Source organism: Arachis hypogaea, chromosome 5 (genome assembly GCF_003086295.3).
Source record: "Arachis hypogaea cultivar Tifrunner chromosome 5, arahy.Tifrunner.gnm2.J5K5, whole genome shotgun sequence".
In the NCBI taxonomy this organism is placed as follows: Eukaryota; Viridiplantae; Streptophyta; class Magnoliopsida; order Fabales; family Fabaceae; genus Arachis; species Arachis hypogaea.
The window spans coordinates 31,994,620-32,004,667 of NC_092040.1; the positions used below are offsets into that span (position 1 = coordinate 31,994,620).

Here is a 10,048-nt window from a genome sequence, read left to right on the forward strand (position 1 = left end):
CAATTCTAGCTTATACCACGAAGATTCTGATTAAGGAATCTAAGAGATATCCACCCAATCTAAGGTAGAACGGAGGTGGTTATCAGGCACACATTCATATGTGAGAATGATGATGAGTGTCACGGATCATCACATTCATCAAGTTTAGGAGCAAGTGATATCTTAGAACAAGAACAAGCTGAATTGAATAGAAGAACAATAGTAATTGTATTAATACTCGAGGTACAGCAGAACTCCACACCTTAATCTATGGTGTGTAGAAACTCCACCGTTGAAAATACATAAGAACAAGGTCTAGGCATGGCGGTGAGGCCAGCCCCATGATCTAAGATAGCATAAAACTCGAAGATAGCTACCAAGATGACAATACAATAGTAAAAGGTCCTATATGTAGAGAACTAGTAGCTTAGGGTTTACAAAGATGAGTAAATGACATAAAAATCCACTTCCGGGCCCACTTGGTGTGTGCTTGGGCTGAGAATTGAAGCTTTCATGTGTAGAGACTCTTCTTGGAGTTAAACGCCAGCTTTTGTGCCAGTTTGGGCGTTTAACTCCCATTCTTGTGCCAGTTCCGGCGTTAAACACCGGGCAATCTTGAGCTGATTTGGAACGCCAGTTTGGGCCATCAAATCTCGGGCAAAGTATGGACTATTATACATTGCTGGAAAGCCCAGGATGTCTAATTTCCAACGCAGTTGAGAGCGAGCCAATTGGGCTTCTGTATCTCCAGCAAATTCACATCGAGTACAGGGAGGTCAGAATCCAACAGCATCTGCAGTCCTTTTAGCCTCTGAATCAGATTTTTGCTCAAATCCCTCAATTTCAGCCAGAAAATATCTGAAATCATAAAAAAACACACAAACTCATAGTAAAGTCCAGAAAAGTGAATTTTAACTAAAAACTAATAAAAATATACTAAAAACTAACTAAAACATACTAAAAACATACTAAAAACAATGCCAAAAAGCGTATAAATTATCCGCTCATCACAACACCAAACTTAAATTGTTGCTTGTCCCTAAGCAACTGAAAATCAAATAAGATAAAAAGAAGAGAATATGCAATGAACTCCAAAAACATCTATGAAGATCAGTATTAATTAGATGAGCGGGGCTTTAGCTTTTTGCCTCTGAATAGTTTTGGCATCTCACTTTATCCTTTGAAATTTAGAATGATTTGCTTCTATAGGAACTTAGAATCCTAATAGTGTTATTGATTCTCCTAGTTAAGTATGATGATTCTTGAACACAGCTACTTTATGAGTCTTGGCCATGGCCCAAAGCACTCTGTCTTCCAGTATTACCACCGGATACATACATGCCACAGACACATAACTGGGTGAACATTTTCAGATTGTGACTCAGCTTTGCTAGAATCCCCAATTAGAGGTGTCCAGGGTTCTTAAGCACACTCTTCTTGCCTTGGATCACGACTTTAACCGCTCAGTCTCAAGTTTTCACTTGACACCTTCACGCCACAAGCACATGGTTAGGGATAGCTTGGTTTAGCCGCTTAGACCAGGATCTTATTCCTGTGGGCCCTCCTATCCACTGATGCTCAAAGCCTTGGATCCTTTTTATTTTTACCCTTGCCTTTTGGTTTAAAAGGCTATTGGCTTTTTCTGCTTGCTTTCTCTCTTTTTTTTCTCTTTTTTTTCGAATATGCTCTCTTTTTTTTTTTGAATTCAGTGCTTCTTCTTGCTTCAAGAATCATTTTTATGATTTTTCAGATCCTCAGTAACATGTCTCCTTTTTCATCATTCTTTCAAGAGCCAACAATTTTAATATTCATGAGCAACAAATTCAAAAGACATATGCACTGTTCAAGCATACATTCAGAAAACAAAAGTATTGCCACCACATCAAAATAATTAATCTGTTATAAAATTCAAAGTTCATGCAATTCTTCCCTTTTTCAATTAAGAACATTTTTCATTTTAAGAAAGGTGATGGATTCATAGGACATTCATAATTTTAAGGCATAGACACTAGGACACTAATGATCATAAGACACAAACATGGATAAACATAAGCATAATTTTTGAAAAACAGGAAAATAAAGAACAAGGAGATTAAAGAACGGGTCCACCTTAGTGATGGCGGCTTGTTCTTCCTCTTGAAGATCTTATGGAGTGCTTGAGCACCTCAATGTCTCTTCCTTGCCTTTGTTGCTCCTCTCTCATGATTCTTTGGTCTTCTCTAATTTCATAGAGGAGAATGGAATGTTCTTGATGCTCTACCCTTAGTTGTCCCATGTTGGAACTCAATTCTCCTAGGGAGGTGTTGATTTGCTCCCAATAGTTTTGTGGAGGAAAGTGCATCCCTTGAGGCATCTCAGGGATTTCATGATGAGTGGGATCTCTTGTTTGCTCCATCCTTTTCTTAGTGATGGGCTTGTCTTCATCAATGAAGATGTCTTCCTCTATGTCAACTCCAACTGAATAACAGAGATGACAAATGAGGTGAGGAAAGGCTAACCTTGCCAAGATAGAGGACTTGTCCGCCACCTTATAGAGTTCTTGGGCTATAACCTCATGAACTTCCACTTCCTCTCCAATCATGATGCTATGAATCATGATGGCCCGGTCTATAATAACTTCGGACCGGTTGCTAGTGGGAATAATTGAGCGTTGGATAAACTCCAACCATCCCCTAGCCACGGGCTTGAGGTCATGCCTTCTCAGTTGAACCGACTTCCCTCTTGAATTTCTCTTCCATTGAGCGCCCTCTTCACAAATGTTTGTGAGGACTTGGTCCAACCTTTGATTAAAGTTGACCCTTCTAGTGTAAGGGTGTTCATCTCCTTGCATCATGGGCAAGTTGAATGCCAACCTTACATTTTTCAGACTAAAATCTAAGTACTTCCCCCGAACCATTGTAAGCCAATTCTTTGGGTCCGGGTTCACACTTTGATCATGGTTCTTGGTGATCCACGCATTGGCATAGAACTCTTGAACCATTAAGATCCCGACTTGTTGAATGGGGTTGGTAAGAACTTCCCAACCTCTTCTTCGGATCTCATGTCGGATCTCCGGATATTCACTCTTTTTGAGTTTGAAAAGGACCTCGGGGATCACCTTCTTTAAGGCCACAACTTCATAGAAGTGGTCTTGATGCACTCTTGAGATGAATCTCTCCATCTCCCATGACTCGGAGGTGAAAGCTTTTGCCTTCCCTTTCCTTTTTCTAGAGGTTTCTCCGGCCTTAGGTGCCATAAATGGTTATGAAAAAATAAAAAAGCAATGCTTTAACCACACCAAACTTAGAAGGTTTGCTCGTCCTCGAGCAAAAGAAGAGAGAAGAGAGTAGAAGAAGAAATAGAGGAGATGGAGATGGCTTTGTGGTTCGGCCAAGGGGGAGAAATGGTGTTTAGGTTGTGTGAAAATGAAGGAGTGAAGATGGGTTTATATAGGAGTGGAGAGGGGGTGTATGGTTCGGCTATTATGGGTGGGTTTGGGAGAGAAAGTGGTTTGAATTTGAATGGTGAGGTAGGTGGGGTTTTATAAAGGATGGATGTGAGTGGTGAAGAGAATAATGGGATTTGATAGGTGAGGGGTTTTGGGGAAGAGGTGTTGAGGTGATTGGTGAATGGGTGAAGAAGAGAGAGAGTGGTGGGGTAGGTGGAGATCCTGTGGGGTCCACAGATCCTGAGGTGTCAAAGAAAATTCATTCCTGCACCAAGTGGCGAGAAAAAATGCTCTTTGTGCCAATTCTGGCGTTAAACGCCGGGCTGGTGCCCATTTCTGGCGTTTAACGCCAACTTCTTGCCCTTTCCTGGCGTTTAACGCCAGCCTGGTGCCCTTTTCTGGCGTTAAACGCCCAGAATGGTGCCAGACTGGGCGTTAAACGCCCATTTGCTGCACTCACTGGCGTTTAACGCCAGCCTGGTTCCCTTTTCTGGCGTTAAACGCCCAGAATGGTGTCAGACTGGGCGTTAAACGCCCATTTGCTGCATTCACTGGCGTTTAAACGCCAGCAAAGTTTTCCTCCAGGGTGTGCTGTTTTTCTTTCTGTTTTTCATTCTGTTTCTGCTTTTTCAATTAATTTTTTGACTTCTCATGATCATCAACCTATAGAAAACATAAAATAACAAAGGAAAATAGATAGATATAATAAAATTGGGTTGCCTCCCAACAAGCGCTTCTTTAATGTCAGTAGCTTGACAGTGGGCTCTCATGGAGCCTCACAGATACTCAGAGCAATGTTGGAACCTCCCAACACCAAATTTAGAGTTTGAATGTGGGGGTTCAACACCAAACTTAGAAGTTGGTTGTGGCCTCCCAACACCAAACTTAGAGTTTGACTGTGGGGGCTCTATTTGACTCTGTTTTGAGAGAAGCTCTTCATGCTTCCTCTCCATGTTTACAGAGGGATATCCTTGAGCCTTAAACACAAAGGATTCTTCATTCATTTGAATGATCAATTCGCCTCTGTCAACATTAATCACAGCCTTTGCTGTGGCTAGGAAGGGTCTGCCAAGGATGATAGATTCATCCATGCACTTCCCAGTTTCTAGGACTATGAAATCAGCAGGGATGTAATGGTCTTCAACTTTTACCAAAACATTCTCTACAAGTCCATAAGCTTATTTTCTTGAATTATCTGCCATCTCTAGTGAGATTCTTGCAGCTTGCACCTCAAAGATCCCTAGCTTCTCCATTACAGAGAGAGGCATGAGGTTTATGCTTGACCCTAGGTCACACACAGCCTTCTCAAAGGTCATGGTGCCTATGTTACAAGGGATTGAGAACTTCCCAGGGTCCTGCCTCTTTTGAGGTAATTTCTGCCTAGTCAAGTCATCCAGTTCTTTGGTAAGCAAAGGGGATTCATCCTCCCAAGTCTCATTACCAAATAACTTGTCATTTAGCTTCATGATTGCTCCAAGGTATTTAGCAACTTGCTCTTCAGTGACATCTTCTTCCTCTTCAGAGGAAGAATACTCATTAGAGCTCATGAATGGCAGAAGTAAATCCAATGGAATCTCTATGGTATCAGTATGAGCCTCAGATTCCCATGGTTCCTCATTAGGGAACTCATTGGAATCCAGTGGACGCCCATTGAAGTCTTCCTCAGTGGCGTTCACTGTCTCTTCCTCCTCTCCAAATTCGGTCATGTTGATGGCCTTGCACTCTCCTTTTGGATTCTCTTCTGTATAGCTTGGAAGAGTACAAAGAGGGAGTTCAGTAACTCTCTTACTCAGCTGACCCACTTGTGCCTCCAAGTTTCTAATGGAGGACCTTGTTTCAGTCATGAAAATTTGAGTGGTTTTGATTAGATCAGAGACCATGGTTGCTAAGTCAGAGTGGCTCTGCTTAGAATTCTCTATCTGTTGCTGAGAAGATGATGGAAAAGGCTTGCCATTGCTAAACTTATTTCTTCCACCATTATTGTTGTTGAAACCTTGTTGAGGTCTCTGTTGATCCTTCCAAGAAAGATTTGGATGATTTCTCCATGAAGGATTATAGGTGTTTCCATAGGGTTCTCCCATGTAATTCACCTCTTCCATTGAAGGGTTCTCAGGATCATAAGCTTCTTCTTCAGATGAAGCGTCCTTAGTACTGCCTGGTGCAGCTTGCATTCCAAACAGACTTTGAGAAATCATATTGACTTGTTGAGTCAATATTTTGTTCTGAGCCAATATGGCATTCAGAGTATCAATCTCAAGAACTCCTTTCTTCTGATTTGCCCCATTATTCACAGGATTCCTTTCAGAAGTGTACATGAATTGGTTATTTGCAACCATTTCAATGAGTTCTTGAGCTTCTGCAGGCGTCTTCTTCAGATGAAAAGATCCTCCAGCAGAGCTATCCAATGACATCTTGGACAGTTCAGACAGACCATCATAGAAAATACCTATGATGCTCCATTCAGAAAGCATGTCAGAAGGACATTTTCTGATCAATTGTTTGTATCTTTCCCAAGCTTCATAGAGGGATTCGCCTTCCTTCTGTCTGAAGGTTTGGACTTCCACTCTAAGTTTACTCAATTTTTGAGGTGGAAAGAACTTTGCCAAGAAGGCATTGACTAGCTTTTCCCAAGAGTTCAGGCTTTCTTTAGGTTGTGAGTCTAACCATATTCTAGCTCTGTCTCTTACAGTAAAAAGGGAATAGCATAAGTCTGTAGACCTCAGGGTCAACCCCATTAGTCTTGATAGTGTCACAGATTTACAAGAATTCAGCTAAAAACTGATGAGGATCTTCCAGTGGAAGTCCATGGAACTTGCAATTCTGTTACATTAGAGAAACTAATTGAGGCTTAAGCTCAAAGTTGTTTTCTCCAATGGCAGGGATAGAGATGCTTCTCCCATAGAAGTCGGGAGTAGGTGCAGTAAAGTCACCCAGCACCTTCCTTGCATTGTTGGCATTGTTGTTGTGTTCGGCTGCCATGTCTTCTTCTTTGAAGAATTCTGTTAGGTCCTCTACAGAGAGTTGTGCTTTAGCTTCTCTTAGCTTTCACTTCAAGGTCCTTTCAGGTTCAGGGTTAGCTTCAACCAGAATGCCTTTGTCTTTGCTCCTGCTCATATGAAAGAGAAGAGAACAAGAAAATATGGAATCCTCTATGTCACAGTATAGAGATTTCTTGAGGTGTCAGAGGAACAGAAAAATAGAAGAAAGAGGTAGAAGAATTCAAACTTAGTAAGATAGAGTTTGAATTGTGCATTGAGGAGGAGTGTTACTCCATAAATAAAATGATGTGAGAAGAGGAAAAGAAATTTTCGAAATTTAATTAAAAAGATTTTAAAAACATTTTGAAAAATTGAAGAATGATTTTCGAAAATAAAGTTGAAAAAGAAATAAAGTGATTTTGAAAAAGATATGATTGAAAACTATTTTGAGAAAGATGTGTTTTCAAAAACTTGGTGCGTGTAAATTGTGATCATCAATGACTTGGCTAACAAGAAAAGATATGATTCAAACATTAAACCTCTCTCAACAGAAAAGGCAACATACTTGGGATGTTGGATCAAATCATTAATTGTTAGCAAGTATTTTTGAAAATGGAAAGAAATTGATTTTGAAAATATATGATTGAAAAGATATGATTTGAAAAAGATTTGATTTTGAAAAACTTTTGAAAACTTGAAAAAAATTTGCATTAAAAACAAAATCTTCCCTCTTGTGCCATCCTGGCGTTAAACACCCAGAATGGTATCCATTCTGGCGTTTAACGCCCAAAATGCTACCCTTTTGGGCGTTAAACGCCCAGCCAGGTATCCTGGCTGGCGTTTAAACGCCAGTTTTCCTTCCTTACTGAGCGTTTTGAACGCCCAGCTTTTTCTGTGTAATTCCTCTGCTGCATGTACTGAATCTTCAGTTCTCTGTATTATTGACTTGAAAATAGAACCAAGATCAAATAAACAATGTATGCAAGACACCAAACTTAAAATGAGACACTAGACTCAAACAAGAAACATAAAATTTATTTTTTTTGGTTTTTATGATTTTATAATTTTTTTGTACTTTTTCGAAAATTATATGGAAAAGGAAAATAAAGGTTTTGGAATTTTTAATAAGAATTCCAGGAATCATGCAATGTTAGTCTAAAGCTTTAGTCTAAAGGAATTAGACATGTCTAGCCAAGCTTCAGCAGGACATTGCATTCAAGAGCTAAATTGATGAGAATCAATCAGCTTTGGTGATGATGAAAACATCACCTTGAAACACTAGAATTCATTCTTAAAAATTCTGAAAAATACCTAATCTAAGCAACAAGATGAACCGTCAGTTGTCCAAACTCAAACAATCCCCGGCAACGGCGCCAAAAACTTGGTGCGCGGAAATTGTGATCATCAATCGCGCCATCAACATAGTACGCTCAATTGCAATCTCAACTCTTTATCACAACTTCGCACAACTAACCAGCAAGTGCACTGGGTCGTCCAAGTAATAAACCTTATGCGAGTAAGGTCGATCCCACGGAGATTGTTGGTATGAAGCAAGCTATGGTCATCTTGTAAATCTCAGTCAGGCAGACTCAAATGGTTTTGGAGGATAATATAAGATATAAGATAAGGATAGAGATACTTATGCAATTCATTGGTGAGAATTTCAGATAAGCGTATGGAGATGCTTTGTCTCTTCCGTCTCTCTGCTTTCCTACTGTCTTCATCTAATCCTTCTTACTCCTTTCCATGGCAAGCTGTATGTTGGACATCGCCGTTGTCAATGGCTACAGTCCCGTCCTCTCAGTGAAAATGTTCAACGCACCCTGTCACGGCACGGCTATTCAGCTGTCGGTTCTCGATCATGTCGGAATAGAATCCAGTGATTCTTTTGCGTCTGTCACTAACGCCCCACAATCGCGAGTTTGAAGCTCGTCACAGTCATTCAATCATTGAATCCTACTCAGAATACCACAGACAAGGTTTAGACCTTCCGGATTCTCTTGAATGCCGCCATCAATTCTAGCTTATACCACGAAGATTCTAATTAAGGAATCTAAGAGATATCCACCCAATCTAAGGTAGAACGGAGGTGGTTGTCAGGCACACGTTTATAGGTGAGAATGATGATGAGTGTCACGGATCATCACATTCATCAAGTTTAGGAGCAAGTGATATCTTAGAACAAGAACAAGCTGAATTGAATAGAAGAACAATAGTAATTGCATTAATACTCGAGGTACAGCAGAGCTCCACACCTTAATCTATGGTGTGTAGAAACTCCACCGTTGAAAATACATAAGAACAAGGTCTAGGCATGGCGGTGAGGCCAGCCCCATGATCTAAGATAGCATAAAACTCGAAGATAGCTACCAAGATGATAATACAATAGTAAAAGGTCCTATATGTAGAGAACTAGTAGCTTAGGGTTTACAAAGATGAGTAAATGAAATAAAAATCCACTTCCGGGCCCACTTGGTGTGTGCTTGGGCTGAGCATTGAAGCTTTCATGTGTAGAGACTCTTCTTGGAGTTAAACGCCAGCTTTTGTGCCAGTTTGGGCGTTTAACTCCCATTCTTGTGCCAGTTCCGGCGTTAAACGCCGGGCAATCTTGAGCTGATTTGGAACGCCGGTTTGGGCCATCAAATCTCGGACAACGTATGGACTATTATACATTGCTGGATCCTAGGATGTCTACTTTCCAACGCAGTTGAGAAAGCGCCAATTGGGCTTTTGTAGCTCCAGAAAATCCACTTCGAGTGCAGGAGGTCAGAATCCAACATCATCTGCAGTCGTTTTAGCCTCTGAATCAGATTTTTGCTCAGATCCCTCAATTTCAGCCAGAAAATACCTGAAATCACAGAAAAACACACAAACTCATAGTAAAGTCCAGAAAAGTGAATTTTAACTAAAAACTAATAAAAATATACTAAAAACTAACTAAAACATACTAAAAACAATGCCAAAAAGCGTATAAATTATCCGCTCATCAATGTTCTCACCCCTCCTACGTTTTTCCCCTTTCAGGATATGGACGTAGAAGTTACGAAGAGTTTATTTAGTTGTTGTTGAGATGCTCTGTATTGTTTTAGTTATGGTTTATTGTACCCTCGCCTTTATCTTGATATATTCTGTAAGAGGGATAGGCATTTTATTGGATAATGCTTGTAATATTAATCATATATATATATATATATATATATATATATATATGGATGTACTCTTTATGAGTTTTTGTAAGTTGTATAGTAAGTATGGATGTGCGTTGTATAACGAAAGTATTTTGGGAGTGGTATTGCGGTTTAAAGTTTTAAACAGGCTCATATTTTAGTATTAAATAGTATAAGAGTCGTCGTAATGTCCGAGCTATCAGAGTCGGGTAGCCGGAAGCGTGTGCTTTGGTAGTTAGGGTGTTACATTATGGTATCAGAGCAGTCTTTCCTGTAGAGCCTGAGGAATGGACCGACTATGCTTCAGTTGCATGCTCTGAGTGTTTGTCATGTAATAGGTCTTGTCGGATGACGAGAATTAGAGCTTTATGCACATGACGGTCTATTGATTAACGCTGTTAGTGTTGCATTGCATAACTATTGGTATTAAGTTTGGCCGGCTTAATGCTAGTGAATTATGTATATGAAAGCACTAATGGGTTATCATAGCGATATAC

At 40.1% G+C, this 10,048-nt stretch overlaps 1 non-coding gene across 1 annotated transcript; it reads left to right on the forward strand.

Moving 5' to 3' along the window:
• The first annotated feature begins 5,871 nt into the window (after nucleotides 1-5,871).
• On the forward strand, nucleotides 5,872-5,979 carry LOC112804367 (small nucleolar RNA R71). The gene has a single exon (XR_003202975.1). It is a non-coding gene; the product is annotated as a small nucleolar RNA R71 (small nucleolar RNA).
• Nucleotides 5,980-10,048: the final 4,069 nt, after the last annotated feature.